The 20,934-nt window shown below is 41.1% G+C and overlaps 3 non-coding genes across 3 annotated transcripts; all 3 read left to right on the top strand.

Moving 5' to 3' along the window:
* Positions 1 to 1,331: 1,331 nt before the first annotated feature.
* trnae-uuc (transfer RNA glutamic acid (anticodon UUC)) lies at positions 1,332 to 1,403 on the top strand. Its single transcript has one exon. It is a non-coding gene; the product is annotated as a tRNA-Glu (tRNA).
* Positions 1,404 to 1,692: 289 nt separating this feature from the next.
* On the top strand, positions 1,693 to 1,764 carry trnae-uuc (transfer RNA glutamic acid (anticodon UUC)). Its single transcript has one exon. It is a non-coding gene; the product is annotated as a tRNA-Glu (tRNA).
* Positions 1,765 to 2,053: 289 nt separating this feature from the next.
* trnae-uuc (transfer RNA glutamic acid (anticodon UUC)) lies at positions 2,054 to 2,125 on the top strand. Its single transcript has one exon. It is a non-coding gene; the product is annotated as a tRNA-Glu (tRNA).
* The last annotated feature ends 18,809 nt before the right edge of the window (positions 2,126 to 20,934 follow it).

The following is a 20,934-nucleotide window of genomic DNA, read 5'->3' as shown; positions in this document are numbered from 1 at the left end:
ACAAAGGTCCAAATTTCGATTAATTAGAGTAATACAGAAGGTTCTAAATGATGCGGAACTAAGAAGCGCGGTACGCGTCATCTCCGGGACACTTTGGGATGCGCTCCTGGAGCGGACACGCCGACACGCGCACAGAGGAAAACAAATATGGCTGACCACCACCCACCTCGCCATGAGATCCGAACAGCTCCTTCTAATTTAAAAGCAGACGTGTGGAAATACTTCGGCTTCTACAACGTTGACGGCGGAAGCGAACTGGACAAGAGCCACGTTATATGTAAGCTGTGTCGTGCTAAAATAAAATACTTTGGCAACACAACAAACATGAGAAGCCATGTAACTCGATTCCACCTGACGGAGGAGTCAGGGAGATGGCAGGCTGTTGTTGCTGCGGCTACTAGTGGTGCTACCGACCAGAGAACAATCGAGGAAGCAATTAGAAAGCTGCCACCCTCATCGGAAAAGGCCAAGCCAATTACAAAGGCCATCGCGGCATTTATTGCCAAGGATTTGCGTCCTTATTCTATCGTGGAAAATCAGGGATTTCGAGCACTGCTGCATACACTGGAGCCCAGATACACCATCCCATCCCGATGCTATTTCACCGACACGGCCATCCCGACACTCGACCATCAAACCAAAACAGAAGTCATGGCCTCGCTGTTGAAGGCAGGTAGGAACACGGTTACATGTGATGCGTGGACGTCTGTCGCCACCGAATCATTTGTTACTCTAAGTTAACTGCGCATTTTATCTTGTGATTTAAGATACCTGTTGTTACCTTTGGTTCCGTACAACGAAGTTGTAACTTTCCAGTTTGCAAGCATTTCCATTTATATGTTTAATAAAATATAATGGAAATGAATTCAACTGTTTCTTATTACAAATGCACTGTTTTTAAAAATTGCAAGTGTTGAATGCTTATTCAGTGAGACAAAAAGAAATGTGTGTTGTGAAAAAGTGCATCAATATACATAAATTAAAGATCAATAATCGTTTTACAATCGAATCGTAGCCCCTGAATCGCAATCGTTATCGAATGTGAGGTGCCCAAAGATTTCCACCCCTATTTGGGATCCTTTGAAAATTAAATGGAGCATCAATAAGGTGTTTTACAGCAATTGTGAGGACAATTTATCAAAACCTCAAATCTGAAACTCAAGATGACGCTAGAGGGAAAAGTCAGAGAATCACCAAAGTCAAAAGCTTCATCCATGACCATGAATGTCAGTGCAAAATGTCACACCAGTCTATCCAATCATTACCTAAATTTTAGTGTACCACATGCTTTCTCGAAAAAAAATAAAAAAAGATTTCTGTTTCAAAAACAGTCCCATATGGTCTAGCGGTTAGGATTCCTGGTTTTCACCCAGGCGGCCCGGGTTCAACTCCCGGTATGGGAACTGCCATTTAAGAATCCTTGAAATTCAAATAGAGCATCAAGATGGTAATGTCCATTATTGTGAGGACAAATTACTACAAACCTAAACGCTAAACATCATGGTGACACTAGAGGAAGTCTATAGGCTTTATCCTCTGAGGACCATGAATGTCACACCAATCCACTATCTAATCATTAACTATATTTCAGCTGGAGCAAAGATGGCTGACAACCTGACATACCAATATTGCTATACTGATGGTATAGCTAAGACTTCGACCACCACATGCTTTACTTCTGGGACAAAACAGTCCCATATGGTCTAGCGGTTAGGATCCCTGGTTTTCGCCCAGGTGGCCTGGGTTCAACTCCCAGTATGGGAACTGCCATTTAACAACTCTTGAAATTCACATAGAGCATCTAGATGGTAATGTCCATTATTGTGAGGACAAATTACTAAAAACCTAAACTCTAAACATCATGGTGACACTAGAGGAAGTCTATAGGCTTTATCCTCTGAGGACCATGGATGTCACACCAATCCACTATCTAATCATTAACTATATTTCAGCTGGAGCAAAGATGGCTGACAACCTGACAGACCAATATTGCTATGCTGTTGGTATAGCTAAGACTTCAACCCCCACATGCTTTACTTCTCAGACAAAACAGTCCCATATGGTCTAGTGGTTAGGATCCCTGGTTTTCACCCAGGTGGCCCGGGTTCAACTCCCGGTATGGGAACTGCCATGTTAGAACCCCTTGAAAATAAATGGAGCATGGTGATGACCAAAATTTGAGTGGACAACTCAACAAAGCTCATGGTAATACTAGACGAAATTCAACAAAAAAGAGCAAAGTTTATAGGACCATGAATATCAGTACCAATGTCACACCAATCCAATCATTAGGTATATTCAGAGCCAACATGTCTGATTTACTAACAGTGTCATCCTTAGAGCTAAGGCACTGGCATGGCTTAAAGTTTACAGCAAAATGCCTTTCCCAAAAAATTACATCCTGGTCAATCCTATATGGTCTAGCAGTTAGGATTCCTGGTTTTCAATCAGGCAGCCTGGGCTTGACTTCCAGTGCGTGAACCACAGATTTAGGACCCTAGATATGTTAGTGGCACCACAAATCAAGAGAGGCATTAATAGTTTCAGACTGATATGTCATGGAACCAAATATCTTCATCCCTGGGTACCACTAGATAACAGAGAGACAATACTGTATGTTTTCTAAATAAATAATTGGATGTGTCCAGCTTTTAAAAGGTGAAATATTCAAACTACAAGCCTGGAGAGGGGTACTAATCAATCAATAAACAAACAAAACCAAAGAGAAATGATCATAACGCCACAACTAAAAGATCTATTGTAAATGCAAGAATGAATTTCATCACTTGACTGCACAATGTTTTGAGCGGGAACACAAATCTACAGACGACAATACAGTTGAAACTAATGTCTGGTTCATGGCTGCAAGGGAAACCAATGGCAGGGGTACAAAAGCAGATGAGAAGGATGCTCCTCCCGTCTAGATAGAGTTGTGTGGTTTGAGCATCTGCCAGTTCACCACCCATAGGGGAGTGTCGGTGGGCTCTTCAAACACCCTGCGTGGGTCCTCCTCCTTTTGATGCTCCTGGAGAGGGAGAGGACAGGGGGAACAGGAGACACTCCTCCACACACGCTGCTGAGCTCTACTGGACCAGATGGGGGGAAAATGTAGGAAATAAAACGGGAGAGGAAAACTGGAAAATAAAGAAAAAAATGCAGCAGAAACAGAAATGTACAGAATCAGCTGGTGTACATGTGAAGCAGAGAGAGGAGAGTGTAACAAAGTCCCAAAGCGAGATTGAATAATCAGCACATGCAAGGTCTTTACAGCTTCATACTGAGCTCCAAAATGTCAGGTCCCCTTCTCTAGACTGTAGTCCAAAAAGATACGAGTAAGGTGAACCAACGACCGTAAATTTCTTATAGGTAACAATTTGAGTATTGTTTTTTTTTGTGCGTCTCTGTGGTTACCTTCCAATGATCCTGTGATCAACTGCAGATTTGTCCAGTATTCATTCAGTCTCTACATTCATAACAATCAAGGACCCATATCTGCTCACACCTTGGTTTTCATGACAACCTTTTGCCTTGAATAACCCCAGTACACCTGGTGCAGCTCTCTCAAGCTTAGAGGCCCTGATACACCAAGATGACAGTCAGCCGTTGGGCCATCGGTGAACTTTTGCTGCTGTGGTGTGTCCCGCACCATTGGACCCCATCTGCTTTTCTTTTTTTTTTTGGGACAGATTCACCATGTTGAATTGGTTTGAGCGTTGGCGTTGGCGTCTGCATCAGCATCGGCAGAGCCTGTCAGTGAATGACATCACTCTGAGTGGCAGACCAGCTCAGCGCACGAAAAGAGAAATGGAAGTGAGGAAAGTAAACAAACAGCTACAGTCAGGAGGGAGTGTGATCGAAACAAACTTGTTATATGAGGTAAGATTATTTTTCTTTTGCCACTGAGTCCTTTACCAGAAACATTTTGTGATGGTTTGTGTTACTGTTACTGGCGCATGGTAAATATGCTCTGTTCTTTCAACATTGGATTGTGATGTTAATGTGCTAACTGGCTAACTGGCATCAACATGGTCCCCCGGTGTTCCATTTTTGAATGACAAATACAGACTACTGGCGTCTGCTGATGTGGAGAGTTATGTCCTCTCATGCACAGTTAAAAAACTGAAGAGAAAATAGCCATACAGTAAAAACAACAGCTTGTGCTTACTGTTGTGTGGGACTATTCCCTACCTATGAGCCCTGACAAGCTGGAGTCTTGAGATCCCCGTAAGGTTGTCAAGTCTGCAGATTTTGTTGCCTTTGTAAAGAGTCAGGCTAGCTGTTTCTCACAGTTTCCAGTCTTCATCCAAAGCAAAGGTAACCTGCTGCTGATAGCTTTGTGTTTACAATAAAGTATATCTAACTCTCTAAATGTCAAGCTATTAACATAAATGCAGTTTCTTCTTAAGTTGTGATACTAAAATTCCAGCCTTGTCTCATAGTAATACATGACAAAAACTCGTAAAGTTTTTCGTGGTGGTAGGAATGAAATGTGTCAAAATGACATGCTGGCAACATGAAAACAACGCTAATGCAAAGTCAGTGAGGATCTTTTGTCATGGTGGACACAAACTTATTATAAAGAGCAACAAATTCAACATGAAAAGGGGAGAAGGGGTGGTGGATTGGTCAAACAGACATAGACGTTCAACCAGGAGACTGCTTTTGGTGTCCCATGTGAAACCACAAGTCAATGTAGTTACGTCACTTTAAGGACATTACATAATTATCTTTTTTTAATAATGCTTTCCTAAACAAATGTTTTTCTTTCCCAAAACCAAACCAAACTGCAAATGTTTTCCAACTTTAACCACATTAACAACATGTTAGAAACTGCAACAGTTCATAATAGCGTTTGCATTGGCAGTGTTTTCATGTTGCCAGCACATAATGTTAATACATTTCATGCTTACTACCATGTAATACATTATTAAGAGGTCGTGTCTATTTATGTATTTCTGTGAGACTGTGTGTTGAAAATTCAACCTTTTCACTTTTATTCAGTTGCAATGTGTTAACACATTGCTGCGCCAGAAATCTCTGACCTTATGTTACCTTACATAAAAATGACCACATAGGCAAGAAAAAATAAGAGAGCAACATTAAAAAGAATATAAGAAGTACAAATCTATTAAATCAATTAATCTGGAGTAAAAATATATTTCAGAATAGATAAAATTAAATAAAACACAAATAGACAAAAAAATAATAGACCATAAATACAGTTATAGAACAGTAATAAGTTGTAAGCTGCCCCAAATTCAACAAAGGAAATGAAAGTGCAAGAGAGAAACGCATCAATTAAAGTCACAGGAGAACAGCAGTGTTTTTAATTTAGATTTCAAAGTGGCTTAAGTTTGAGCGCATGAGATCATCGGGTAGCTGGTTCAATCTGTGTGCACCATAAGTCTTAGACTTTGTGTTATATATGATTTTTTTTTCAGTTGTGTATGATTTAATTAATGTCCTCCATCTCATAATGTCAACTAAACTAAACAGCTAAAAATAAATCTTGCAACATTTGCAATTTACAACAGGGTCATTTTGCTTTGGTAAAGCTGCCAATACTGCCAATAAGAGCAAAGGACAAACACACACACAGACACACACACAAACACACAGCAGGATCAGAGGGAAAGCATCACAGGAAGGGAGCAGTAAGGAGGAGTGAACAGCCTCGATAACTCTGAGTTTTTCTCTGTGTTTTATTGGCTGCTGAGAACAGACCCATACTCAGCAGTTTTATATCTTGGAGGTGTCTTCTGGATAGGTTTAAGGCAAAACCTGCACTCTGACTGTACGTGTGTGTGTGCGCCCATGTGTGTGCGTGTGCTTGTGTGGAAGTGAGGGGGGTGGGTGTTAATCTCTGGCTTTATTCTGAATTCAGAGCATCCAATACCAAACAATGCACACAGACACACAAACAGAATCCTATTTGGACAATTGGGAGATCAAAAGTGACTCCTCAAAGCCTAACTTTTTGGGTAATTGACAGGATGCTTGTATAAAAAACAGAGAGAACCATAAATAAATGAATACATGAAGCTTTTGTGTGGTTTTGGGTGAGCATCTGGTATCAAACATACTCACACCTCGCGGATAAAAGCCATGACAGAAAAATTACAGCAACAATCAGTTAAACCCTGTACAAGAGGAAAAGCTGTTTCTCGCCGGTCTCCAACGGCTACCGTTTGACTGACAGGTGTAGGTGAGAGGTAAGCTGTGGAGACCAGCAGTCAAATGGACAATGGAAGTCTCGCCCGTGCTGACGTACAGATAAAAACATCTTACACTGTCTGATCTTCAAAGACAGAGGACTGAGGAGCAGTCATGTCGAAATGGTTCAAAAGTGTTTCTGAATTATTGAAGAGCCATGGGTCTTCTGATGACGTGATGACAAACCAATGAGCTTAATAATCAGGTGAGGAAAAATGATCTCCTTTTAAAAAACACAAAAATCAATAGCCCCATTTGAGAAGTTAATCAAAACATATAAAAAACTAAATGGCCCCCTCTTGACATAAGAGTGTTACTATTCGAAGACATAAAATAAAAGAGTGATGATATAATCTACAGCAGCTGAACCAGCCCAGCTGACTGGAGCTACACCACCACATTTGAGCTAAGGGCATTGTGAGGGATGGATACTGGGAGGCAGACATGAATCATATGTCTGGGAATTATGTCCACAACATTTAATATAGTGGGAGTGTATTTCTGTTCACAGCCATGTGGTCCCAGCAAGGCCTAGACGGGAGAAACAAATCTGTAATGGGCGCACAATTGAATCAGGTGTCTGGTCCTCTTAAGGAAATTAAGTTGTCGCTGGAGCGGGGCCACTTAATGAGAGGCAGGCTTGCGGACAGTGACGAATGGAGGGTGACACTGGCAAGAGTGTGAGGCCGCCACAATATCTGCATTTGGACTGGTGATGATTTTTCATCCATGAACCCCCCACCATTCTGTTTCTTTCTTTCATTCTCTCTCGCTCAAGCACACACATATACACACTGCCTCACCGCCCTCCACCTTCCCATTACCAAGGCTTCATTGGGGACACATTTGCTCCCTGTGTGATACTAGCCATTTATTTGCACATATATTCAAGGAAATGATGACAGCTAATAAAGAGGGGAATCTTCTTTCCATGTGTTTTTCACTTCACGGTGCATGTTGATGGTGGCCATTATGTGATTTTGATAGATGTCTCTCCATCGTCACAGTCAGTCGCAGCACAATGTACACAGCATGCCCTCCAGTATGAATACAGAGATATACAATACTATTATGTTGCAAGGGAACCCCGTTTTTATAGAGAGGTACTGCAATGTTTATTTTTATTACATGATTTGATTTGGTCCATTATTATGCATTCATAAATGAATGCACCAAGGATCTTATCTACTCAACCTTTACTCATAAAATATTCATGGACAATTATGACTCAGTAATAATATCATTTTAAACAGAAGGTATATAATACTTATACGACTTACACTCCAACCAAAAGTAACAAAATCAATGCAGCTGAACCAGAAATATATAGTTTTTTATTGCATTAATTTATTTCTTTTAGTTAAAACCATGGATGTATAAACATAACTGGATACAGCATTAGAGGCGGGGTCCTGTTCATTTCTGAAAGTTGCTCAGATGCATGAAGCCAAAATGGTTCAACTGCCATGTATGAAAATATCTGGATGATCAGCCCTGCTCCCGCACTATGTGGACCATAGAGCAGGCGCAATAGAGACGTCCACCATCCTAGCCAGCTACTTCCGCTTAAGCGCTCCGCAAACTTGAATGGGGTTAAAATCATTAAATTGTGCTTCTAGACTTTTCAAATGTTATCAAACCAACTGGATTTAACATTGATAGTGAAACGAGTCGTTTTGTGGGGGTTGCGATGCTAAAAAAATGTATCCACCGATTTGCAGAGCTGTCTTTCACCATGCAAGTCCATAAGAAAAAGTCTTTTTGGGCTCAGTGGCATCATATGGAGGATGTAATTACACTGTTTCGCCATTATAAAAATTGATGCACCTCCTGAGGGCCTGGTTAAAACCTGGCACCTGCATTACCCACAATGCAATGGTGTCAGGTGTCTTCCACAAGTAGCGGCAAATTCAGCCTCGAGCTGCTGGCGTTTTTTATATTTTTCAAAAATAACCATTTTCCAGTCTTGCATTTGCAAAACAAATCGTAAAAAGGCAAATAAAAGAAATACAAACAAATCAAAAGCAAAACAAATACAATATCTCAAATATCCCAAAAATCTGGTAATTACTAGCGTAAAAGCTGACTGAGTTTTATGTAAAAATTTATGTAAAAATTTAATCTGCAATGTAACTAGTGACTACATCAAATATTTATAGTCAAGTAAAGATGACAACATTTCCCTCTGAAATGTAGTGGACTAGAAGTGGTGAGGGAAAGAAAATCAAAATACTCCAGTGAAGCACAAGTACCTCAAAAGTAAATGTACTTTGTTACTTTGCACCATTGTATATTAGAAAAAAATACAGACACATTAAAGTGTTCATAGACACTCAAATTACTGCTGCAGGAGTGTAAATAGCTTTTTTTTTTGTTAAAATACTAAAAAGGTCTCTGTCACCCACCATGAGACTGCAACATAAGCATCTGTTTTTTGGGAAAGACAGACAGGAGTGATATGAGAAGTTTCTATCCATATTTTGATGCTATTTTTTGCAGTCACATTGAAATCCAGTTAAAAGCAATCAAAGTGGAGGTATACAGCCTTTATATAGACAGCTTTCCACCCTAAAGAGGTTGACTTTGATACTTAGCTTTTACACGGATCATGACCGCACTTACTCAGAGCATCCATGTAGATACAGTAACAAATAGATTTGTTTTCCCCCTCGAACTTGTGAACTATTAAAATGCAGACTGAAATGCAACTTGTGAGTGAAAAGCTCAGCAATCTGTCACCTAAATGGATTATCCTGACGTTGGAGATATTGCCACTAAACATGAAGACATGGAAATTTCTGCTATGGCAAAATGGCCTTGAAAGGAGGAATCAGTCTTGTTCCCATGGGTTGCTCCATCAATGTCTTCAATCCCGTCTTAAACGGATGTGAAGGGGAGCATCTCAATAGGTTTGATCTTTCTATGCTGCCTTGTCAATGATCAAGTGCTTATTTGTTTCTGACAAAAGCAAGAACATCTTGACTCTCTGTGATGTTTGAGGAGTATTACGCAGCATTCCTTTTGTGTTTGACCTTCTCTATTACCTTCAGCAGAGACAACATCTACAGAAGCATCTACAATGCTAATTCAGTAACATAATCCACGTCTAGCACAAACAGTCAGGACCAATACTTGACACCGAGGCTCTCCACGTTGAGTAATTCCCTTTGATAACTGACCAGACACGGTCTACTGTATGCATAATGACAGTACTTGGAAACAGCTGTAGTGTGTTGACGATCAATGTCTGTCCTTTCAACACAGTAATTGTGAGGCCAGAGAATGGCTGAGTAGCCAAGGCTACTGCTGCAGGATGGCCACTGGAGTGAGTGGCCACTCATGTATGCCTTTTAAAGTTACACTCCATCCACCAAGACAAGACTTGGGCTTAGATTTAGTTGTGTGGATGGAGGCAGCGCTGCAACAAAAAAATCATTGCGGAGTGTGTTAGAATTGTAGGATTCGATGAGGCTTCAACACCCCTCCTCTCCCGCTCCCATCTCTCCCAGCTGACTCGGTATGAATAATTGACCCCATAGTCTGGGCCCCTGCTCATTACTGGGGGAAGTGTCGGCCTGGTTTGTGATGCTATGAGGGAGGGTATGAGCGCCCACTGTCCGCATGCCTGGCTTGGTTTTCCCCTCTACCTCTGACCACACACCAGTCCTTCATCTTTAATGGCCTGTGCCGTGATCGGACATCCAGCCTCTCCAACCTTCCAGCCTTGCCCACTTCATCAAGCAGGTGAACGGACTGGCAGTAACACATCTACTGCCAGAGAGGAGTTTTTCAAGAATTCTTAAGAATTCTCTTGTGAATTTAAGGAGTTTTGGGCAGGATTATCAAAGGGTGCAGGGGTAGATGGGGGAGCGAACACTGACATCCAGGAAAGTTCTGTGGGAAAGTTTTCAGGTACACACTCAAACTAGACGAAAACTATTCATGGTCTTAAGGTGAGGACTCTACTTGCATGGAGTCATGACTCTTTTGATACGGAAGTTGGGAAAGTCATCCAAAGAAAAGTTGCGAGGGCATTGTAGTGCATTGGCTAAAATACAAATAACCAGCAAATTCACAGAACACCACAATAAAATGAATCCCTTAATTCTTCATGTCAGACATAAGAAAAGTGCGCCTTAGTTACTGCTCATAGGTTACGGTAATTCTTAGGTCGCCATACGACCCATTTCTCCTGCAGAACAACGAATCTGACACATCCGTATCTCCATACTGTAGGTGGGACAGATAAAGCTGGTGAGCGAAGCCACCAAACGCTGGCGAGGAAAACAATAGCTGACGAGACGCCCCCCCCCCCCCCCCAATACATCAATCAGACAAGTCTGTCAGCTCAGCTCCCTGCAGAGAGATCCATGGGAAGCAAAAGAGGGACCACACAAAACACAGAGCCTGCAAATGAGAAGCCACAGTATGGATTGCTGTGTGATGAGCAGCCAAACTAGACGGAGACAAGGGATGGATGAGGAACCGGCGTGGGTCATGCCTACAAGGACAGTTAAATAGTCTGTGGGTGAGGATTTGCCTTGTGCCTTGTGCAATGTTAAGGAATTTAAAGGAGAGACATAAACTACATTCATTTTAATTTAACGGGTATTATGCTTATTGAGTATAGGATTTTTGCAACTGAATTCCATTGTTAAACATCGTTAGTATTTAGTGAAAGTATTTGTTTGACAAAGTCCATTACCCAACATTTATTAACAGGCTTAATGACAGAGGTGATCCAGTTCGATGTCGGTGTGAGTTAGCTGCATCGTAACTTTTTAAATCAGATATTTTAGATTGCGACAATCACAAAAACAGCCTTCGAAATCCTGGAGGGACTGATTATAAAATAATTCCAAATAATAATTAATTCTCTAATATGTGCATAGAAATGTTCTGTCTTTGAACACAAAGTACATGTGCATGCAAAATTACATTAAAAAAAAGCAATCAAAGGATTCATGACACATGTGCACCGGAATATTTTGCTCTCACCACTGTGCGTATGCTAGTGAATCAGAATAATTCTAAACTGCGAGGTGTGTGCCTGCTATTTGCAATCAGCATACTGCCATGCCCCCATTTCTCAATGTATGGAAGTACGTTTGTCTAGGTATGTCATGGAGAAAGCGATGAAGTTGTTTTACAAACATATCAGCGAACGTCTTGGTGGTCAGAGACAGTTAACAAGCTCTTCGTCATTCTCTTCAAATGTGAAGATGCACTCTCTCATGAAAGCATGGGCTGCGATATCCTCAAGCAAGGTTAGCATCTTAACACCAGCTTGGAGGTAAATCCGAAACTTTTATATACCCTTTATATAGCCGCAATTTCCAGGCACTAGAAATTGGTGAGAGTAGTCGATTATTATAGACCAAATGAAATAAAAACAATGAAACCCAAAACTGTTTCATTTCAATATTCTTATATACTCCTTCCTAATACTTCCAGACAACTAACCATTTGCGTCATGACTCATAAAGAATAACTACTTTCCCTGTAAGGTGGCAAAGGTGTAAGTAGCATGATGTTTTCATGCCACCGCAAACCTCACTGTGAGGAGGTAAGAGTGGATGGTTGGGAAGACACCAACAGTCAACTTTGCTTTTGTTTAACCATGATTATGAACTTCCCCTAACCAAGTAGTTTTGGTTGCCTCAAGTTCAAGTAGAATGTGCCGACAAAGGCAAAGAAGAAGACCGCCAGCAAGCAAACATTTATGATAACAATGCAAGTTTCGAAGTTTTCCAAAATCAGCTCTGCTAATGTTTTATCTATAAGGAAATGCAATCAACATATGTTATTAGTCTTGATGGATAGAGACGATAGGTTTGGTAAGAAACACAGAATGGAAGCATCATTCCAATTACAACAGAAAAAATCCACAAGGTCTCTTTAACCAAAATGTAGCCACAGAAGTGACATAGCGACTTTTTGTCCAAGAAAGCTACAGGTAGCAGACAAAACATCGCAAACCACTGATTAAAATTTTGCTGCATTTTTTTTAAACTGTTGTGAGAGTGGAGATCTGGGGGCTCTACCTTTGTGCTCAGTAGATTCAGTAGCCATACTAATTAAACTTACTCAGTGGTCACTTTCCCATGTGACCACTGGAAATGGCTTGAGGCACCAGGGTAGGTACAATACATTTGTCTGTAGAATAAAGGTCATGAATGGCTTATGTTTATTACCATTTATTTTTCCATCTTAAAATTTAAAAGGGACCTCAGCTATGACATTAACAGCATTCTTTATATATTCTGTATACATATATATATATATATATATATATATATATATATATATATATATATATATATATATATATATATAGTATATATTCTGTATCAAGGGGTTCACATCTTACTGGCAAAATTACATTTAAGACACTGGAGATATAATTCATGGTTCCCAGTGACTATGATCGCTGTATCGGCCTTCTATATGTTCATATTAAGCTTCTTTTGATTTCAAGTCAACAGTAAATGTCTAATACCGAGTGTGGACAAACATACAACCGTGCAAACAAACAGCACAAATCCTTAGCTCAAAAATCACTGAATTCATTTCCAAGCATCACACCCAAAATTCTGAGCACGCTCAGTACAAAATGTGTGAGAGGCACAAGTTTCAGTCCACAGAAACAAAGAAGAAGAGAGAGGTGTCTTACCCACAATGTGGATGAAGGAGATTATCAGAGCTGTTCCTGGTTGTTTCATTGGTCGCAGGCAGCCAAGGAATCTAGAGGAAAATATCGCAGAGCTGTCATTGTGTTTTCGGGGGGGGGGGGGGGGGGGGGGGAGAGATTGTTTGAACTGGGAGTAAACGCTGTGAAAATGGTGGAGCTGGCATATTTACACCCAGGGTCTGCACAGGGGGATTACATGCAACGTTTTTATGTCACCCATTTGACAGCATCATCTCATGGAGGTTTTGAAGGCTCCCCCTCATTAGCCGTGCCGGGGCTGCATTTAACACAGCTTTGAGTTTATAAAGACAATGGCTGCCAAACCTCGAGGCCTTTAACAAACAACAAAGGAGAGGGTAACAATCAAAGTGCCCCTGTTCCATTTTGCCAAACTTGAGTGAAAAGTCACCTGCTTGTTAAAAAAAAGAAAGAAAAATAATTTACATGACAACTGGAGAGATCTAAATGGATATAAGTGAAAACTAGTCAACCTAATTGTGCCTCAGAGGACTTAATAAGTATCTAGTGTAAAGGCATGCCACTGATTGAATGACGGCCGTTAGTTGTTAAATTTATACTGGTCAAAAAATTGTATCTCAATCAGACCATGGTGAAACTAATAACTGTAGGAAATGTGACAGTGAAAAATAATAATGACAAATCCCATTAATACTTAAGAAACTTGAAACGTGTGATTCCAGAGCAAACTGCATGCCAACCTGAAGCAAACAACGCACACTCCTGCACTGTGTCTATTTTTGTTGAGTAAAATCATGTCACATTGGCAGTGTTGGGTGTAAAGTGTTACTGTAGGCACATTGTACATTTGTATCACAGTAGTGTAACGCGTTATCGTTCTAAGTTCAGTAATCCCATTACAGTTACTTGTCAAACAATCAGGTAGTTACTTGGGTTACATAAGTTCTTTAATTATCTGTACTATGGGCGGCTTGAAAAAAAATCAATCACAGTCCCAACAACAGCAACGCCATCCCGTACGCATGTGGCGAGGCCAACAAGCAAGTTGAGGATCTACTCCTCTTGAGGTATAACTGCTGCTTTATCAATAGGGACATCAAATAAGCAGGTCTAGTCTATTATAAAGCCATGGTTGGATGAAAGACTGACTCAAGTGTGCTTGTTTGAGTGTGTTAAATGCAGGTCATATGGCATTTAAACTTGTTTTGTTTTCTTTTGAGTTTGTAATCAGCTGCTGGAGTAAGGAGGGCTACTTTGAGATCACTGATATTTGTACTACGCAGCTTCGGAAGGCCAATCTCTTCACGTGTAGTTTTATTTTGAGGCAGTTATAACCTACTGCAGTGTCGTCTTGATTCTCTTGATCCTTTCTCTATGCCGATATAAGGGCACATGTAAGGTTTAACATTATATTACTGTCAAGTGACAATGCGTAATGTTAACAATAGTGTTACTAATCACTTTTTACAGGGAGTAATTATGTAAAATAATGCATTACTTTTTTTTAAAAGCAACAATTAATGTGTAATACATTACTTTTTTGGAGTAACGAACCCAACATGGCTCACTGACTGGACATCTCTGATTTTATGTTGAGGTAATGCAAAGCATTTTTAAGGACATCAGGGAATCAAAAACATTTTATCCAGTGTCGATAACACAGTGATAAGATGCAAATCATTTCGTTTATGAAATGCAAAAAGAAAATGATGAATTAGGGGAAAATGTACTTCAAATGTCTTGTTTTGTCCGACCAACAGTCCAAAACCCTTGGTCAACTGAGTCATTTTGTACGTAAAAACAACATAAATGTGTTGATTCCAGCTTCTCAAATTTGAGGATTTGACACTGTTCTACTGTTTTACATTTTTCAAAAGGTGCAACATGCGATTCTGGAGAAAGATAGTTGATTGCTGAGTCTCGTTCCCAGGTTGTCAAATATCGATGCCTTGGGTTAGTTGTACCAAACCATCAGGAGCCTTCGCTGTTGTTACTGTAGTTGTACCAAACCACCAAACCAAAGTGTCACTTTTTGGTGACCAGGGAATGAGACTGCACTAGCATTTGATGACTTGGGAAGAGACTTAAAAGTGAGACTTTACAATTATCTATCTTTCTTCGGAATCACATACCGCAGCTGTAATATCTTTCAGTTATGGACTGCTGGTCGGGCAAAACAAGACATTTAGAGATGTTTTCCAAGACTCCTGGAAACTAAGACAGCTGTTTTTTTTCATTACTTTTTGACATTTTATAGACTAAAAAATTAACAGATGAAATAATCTGCAGATTGATCAATGATGAGAATAATCATTAGTTGTAGCATTAATCAATTTACAATGGTTTACAAAGCAGCATATTCGAGAAGCTTAAACTTAAGAATGTTTGAGTTTAGTAATTTGATGAAAATGATTAATTGCTTATCAAAAAGCTGACTATTAATATTATGTCAGTCAACTAATTGATTAATCATCTAATTGTTCCAGCCTAGTCAACAAAGAGGGTGTAGGCTGAATCCATCACAGCTCCAAATGGTGTTACAAAATATATTTAGTTCATTTTTAAAGTTCACACAGTCAGCTCTTGATATAAGAGAAGCCAGAAAAACAACAATTCAAGATTTTTTGTTTGATGCTCTGGAAGAAAATCAGGTAAAAACACAGCTTAAAGAGCTTCTCCACTTACTCTTTGTCTTTGTCTGCCTTCTCCTCAAAAGCAGCACAACAACCTGCTTGTGTTACAAACTCTCTTGCTCTGACGTTTAGTCACAGCAAAGTATTTATCCACCAATTACCCACAGATACCCTTCCCCTCGTTACAGCTGGGGCTCCGTGAAAGGGAACAAACAATAACAACAGTGAAGGCTCCTCAGCAAAAAGAGACACATTATAATCCGGGCAGACGTGAGAAAGAGGGGTGTGGGAAGAGCTTGTATTGATGGAGACGAAATTGAACTTGATTAAAAAGCAAACAAAACAAACCCTCTACAAAACACAAACACTCGGCGCACTTTGTGAATGGGCCTATACAAAGCTAATATGTAGCTACCCGAGCACTCCTGAGGAGGCGAGATGAAAAAGACAAGTGTTTAAAAGGAGAGATCTTCCTCTGTTTGGCTGACATTTTTACACAATTATGTGCAGGATCCAAAGCAGTGCAACCGGCGTTTCTCCCTCTCGACAAGTCACAAGAAGTTTAGTTTTTTTTTTTTCCTTTCTCTCACCTCCCTTTTTACTTTCGTGTCAAGTTGATTAAATGAGAGTGTGTGACATAGATCTGCAGGGTAACGCCATCTGGCAGAACAGTGTCATCATTTTTCCTGATGGAGCTACACTGACTTTACCAACTCTCCATCAATTAATATTAAGGCTGTTACACATTACTGCGCCTAAATGACACACCGAAGCTGCTCTGTAGCATCCCTGACATCTTAAAATATGGGTTTGATTGGATGTTTTCACTGACAGCACTCAAACTTAAAGCTCATCTAATTGCTTTTATTTACATTATGATCTACATTAACCTGAATCTTCTCTTAGCCTCATATTGATTCCTACAGGATGATTAAAAGCATCACTCCTTGGCTTGTTCAGTGGGAGCCATTATATTTACAGGTGGATGTGTCACTGGCTCATAATGAAAGAGTCCATGCAATAAAAGTACAATAAAATACATGGCATGAGATATATAATGCTATGGGCAATTAAATTCAGCTGCACAAAGAAGGACCACACAGCCCTTATACATATTCACCCTCCCACTGAAATCCATAGGAATTGCTAAGTCATCCTCCATGTCTCTGAGGCATTCGCGTACAATGGCACTTTTATCATATGCTTATCAGTGGTGGCCCCTCTCTCATAGTGCTCGATCTTTTGGCCCCTCAATCACGGAGCATATTACTCCTCTGTCAGAGCAAAGCACTTCCTAACGACAGGGAGGCCAGCTGGGACTGAGGAGAGGGCAGGAGGCACACACATTAACATAATAATCCAACCACACTCCCACAGGCCCTGGGGCCAGACAGCATATTAGGTAGGCCCCCCTCATGAAGGTCCTTGCAGGAAATAAAGCTGCTTTACAGTGAGCCTGTCAACCTGTGGTGAAAGCTAGGCTTTACCTGTGCTAATTGTTGCCTGAACAAACACATGGTGTTACTATAGCCCCGCACGTGTAAACAGTGATCTTGTTCCATGCTCAAAAGGGCTAAGTGTTGGGTAATGTGAGGTATAACTTAACCTAGTTCTGAATATCTCACGATGGATTAAAGGGAATAAGTAAGGCTGCTTCTTTCTCTCCCTCTCTGAGCGCACTTGCTTTGTTGCCTTCTATATCACATTGCAACACAACATAACCCAGTAGCCTGACACATATTTCTGAGTATAGGAAGCATCTCCTCGCCTCCTCATATTTACTGAAGTGAAATGCGAAGAGACATAGGCTTTGAGGACAAGAGAGACCAAGAGGGGAGAGAATAAGGGGGCTGGGTGTTGGTTCCGCAGCCTTCCCTGTGGCATAAACTGGGGAGCGTTAGCAGCATGCACTGAGGCCTGTGATCCTTTGCACTGGGGTCCCATGGTACCTTGTGTGGCCTGCACATTTCAAACCACATGAGACACTTGCCGTCATTGCGTCAAAGCCATCATAATAAAGCCATGCGGCTATAACATGCTGCCTATGTCTGGAGACACAACAACAAAAAGCCAATACACTAGCAACAAGAGAAAGTGTGGAAAAAAAAGAGACTCAAGTTCAGCTAGTCGGAGAAACTTCAGCTTCTGCCAAACCCAATTCAGCGTCACATCCATTGGGTAGAAAAAAAAAGTTCATATGGAGAAGAGAGCCAGCAAGTAATGTATTAGGCAACCAGCAGCAAAGAGCTGTGTGGAGCATTTTCACTGGGAAACCTGTCTGGCACAGCCTGACTGTCAGAGTACCTCTAATGTGAATGTCCCACTGACTGCTACTGTAAGGCTGTCAGTCGCTGGTTGGGGTCCTTGACTGAAGACTCTCACTAGCAGTTCACACACAGTAATGCCTCAGTGGCGAGAGAGAGGCAGGCGAGGAGGAAGAGAGGAGTGAAGAGAAAAAGGATCCCCACAAATCATTTTGATCAAGAGACAAGGTAGCGGTGAGGTAGACCTCCCCCAGCCCCCGCCCCACGAGGAGACAACTGTCTAATTGGAGGAAAGGGCAGCCTGTCCGTGGCCGTATGCACTCTCAGATCTCTCCCAGGACAGCCAAGGCAACGTGCCAATTACTGCCAATTGTTGGCCTGTGGTTGAGATGTGGACAGTTGTCCGCATGGAATAAGAGTGAAGGCCCGGCAAACGCTCCTGCTGATGTTGATATCGTACAACAGCAGTATAATATTGTACTGTTAGCTCACAAACTTTCATAAAACAAGCTATTACTGTCTTTTTTAATACATTCTGTTTGACTTAGCGTGGGGATGTGGTGAAAAACTGATTAAATACAATCCACCTTTCAACACCGGCAACTAACGTGGAGTGTGAGCAACTATTTCAGGCAAGGCACCTTTAACACTACCTGACTTAGACTCTGCTTTTTAACAGCCCAAATATAGCTCATGTTTAGTGGGGCCAGCACACCATTATGGGGGTCCTTTCGGCAGAAGTTGAACATATACTACTTCATCCATTATCCATTAGCCGCTCATCACGGTATAGGTCAGAGCTGGAGCACAACCTCTCCAAGTAGTCAGACAGCAGCAGAGAATAGCAGGCCTTTACAACTCCGCTCACCCACAGCTCATAACAAGGAAGCCAGAAAGTGTAGCAGAGAGGAGGGAAAACAGTCATAATTCTTGTTCAACTAAAAATCACTATAATGCTCTTTAATTGTGTAGGCAAAAATCTTTTCAAAAGAGCATGGTAATTTTACCCTGTTAAATTATTCAGCGCACATTAATAACGGTCAGGGCCGGGGTGGATGAGAGCGGCTGTTTTAGGAGTGATGAGCTGCCGGAGCTGGGAGACAGGATCTCACTAAGGCAGTTTTAAGCCTCGTTTTAAAGTTACATTTTCAAGTAAACGACATTAAAAAAATGACCCGGAGTAACCCTGAAAGGTACTGGGACTGGATGTTGGTGCAGGGTTTTAAATACACTCATAAAATAGGTCTTTCTGTGGAATAATTTCACTGTGAGACGCTCCATGTGAACAGAAATTGATACATTTTTGGTTCATTTATTAATCGTCAGCATATTTTAACCATCACAATGAGGCTTAGCTTTAATGAAACAAGGCATGTGAGCTAGAGAGAGCCTTCTGTAAGGGTTGTTTAGCATCTCTTTGATATACAGTGGATATGCAGCGAGCAGAAACACAGAAAAGGTGAACACTTTGGGAAACCAAGGCAGTCAAGAATTACGAATCTCCATTAAAAGCCAAAAACAATGAAACCTCAATATGGCGCCTTTTTGTTATTTGTTCATCTCCGCACTTCAAACAGTGCGAGCCATAGTGGGACGACAGTTACAAAGAGAAAAGGTCAAAATCAAGATTGGATGAAGGGCAGTGTTCACCATAGGCTTTAAGGGATTCCAGCCAGGAGATAGCACATTCAAAAGAGCGATGCAAATGAGAATTTGCATGAACCATGCACCAGCAAAGGTAATATACATAATTGGGGGAAGGGGTGGCTCGGTGTGAGAGAGGGGGTCTCCATCAAATACGGACATGAAGCAACACTTTCTATACTTAATAATTAATACAATACAGTGAGCACACACACATTGCATGGGATGCATATCATCCATCCACTGAACAATGACTTTTAAGTGCACTAGAACATAGTGAGCCTGACAAAATATGCACAAATGTGTGTGAGATGAAATACGCCTCTTCCCCCCATAAAGATGAAAAAAAGGCAACAAACGCCTTCCCAAGGCAGAGAGAGCTTAACTATTCTTCTCAGTTCAAAGTCAGGGGTCTACTCTAAATATTTGTGTATTAAACATAACGCATAAGATGGAATAAATGGAGGACTCTAAAAGAAGTGCAGGGCCTGCAGGAGAAAACAACATGGAACTGCAATGCCTCTTAATGTCAGTCTGACTAACACAAACAACCACAGTGAAAAACAAGCCGAGGCTTCAAATCTTGTAGAAAGTATAAATCAGTGTGAGTCAGATGCTTGGTGACTTCAATTTGTAATTGTACTGGAAAAGCTGGTGTGACTGGACTGGTTTTTACAGATTAAGTGTAACCTTGTTTTTTTATATTTGAAGAAAAAAATGAGCCAAGAATTAATTTGCTAATGACGTTTACACCTCACTTAAATCAGTTCAATGTCAACACATAAAGCTTTCGAGGTATGCATCAAGGGCCAGTCTGAGGAGGCACCATGCAGCATGATTAAATCTAAATACGCTGACTCTTACACTGTTTGTTTGTTTATTGAGGCAAGTCAGGGGGTGTTCTGAGCCTCAGAACTGCATTTAAAGCTGATCTGGCTCCTTCAGACAGTGCTGCATCCGACTTCCTGTTGTCGACTCGCAGTTGCCACAGAAAAATTGCTGCTGCAGCCTTAGACAACCTACAGCACTTTGTATGCCGAAAGAAAAGAGTTAATTAGAAATACAAATTCTCCCAGATTGTTATTAATGGGAACTGTAGAGTAAGCAACACATATTTTGTGCCCATAAGTAATTCTCAGGTATCTTTGATCTGTGGCCCACAGCGGATGCTGCTGCGTGCCGCTGTCTGGCTTCTGGGACTCTGCCAGCGCCAGACATCTGGCTACTTTGTTATCATTGGCTGATCTGCTCCCGGGAGGCCACTCTTGTGACACCAGGCAGAGAGTGTCCTGGCAAGGAAAATTATCAGCACATTTTGAGTGGATTAGAGTTCCAAAGTGGTCTTCAAATCTCTACAGGGGTCTGGTGAGCCATGCTCTACTGGGGGTTCCTCAGGGCTCTGTTTTGACAACACTGTTGATTTGCAAGGCAGCGAGGGTATGGCTCCCACTGTTGCATCACAGGTTTCAGGCAACATCTTAGGAAATGAAAAAAAAGACCCCCAATTATG

This window comes from Epinephelus lanceolatus, chromosome 3 (genome assembly GCF_041903045.1).
Source record: "Epinephelus lanceolatus isolate andai-2023 chromosome 3, ASM4190304v1, whole genome shotgun sequence".
Taxonomy (NCBI): Eukaryota; Metazoa; Chordata; class Actinopteri; order Perciformes; family Serranidae; genus Epinephelus; species Epinephelus lanceolatus.
Note: the sequence above shows the minus strand (reverse complement) of the source record. Positions and strands in the feature narration are given on the sequence as shown.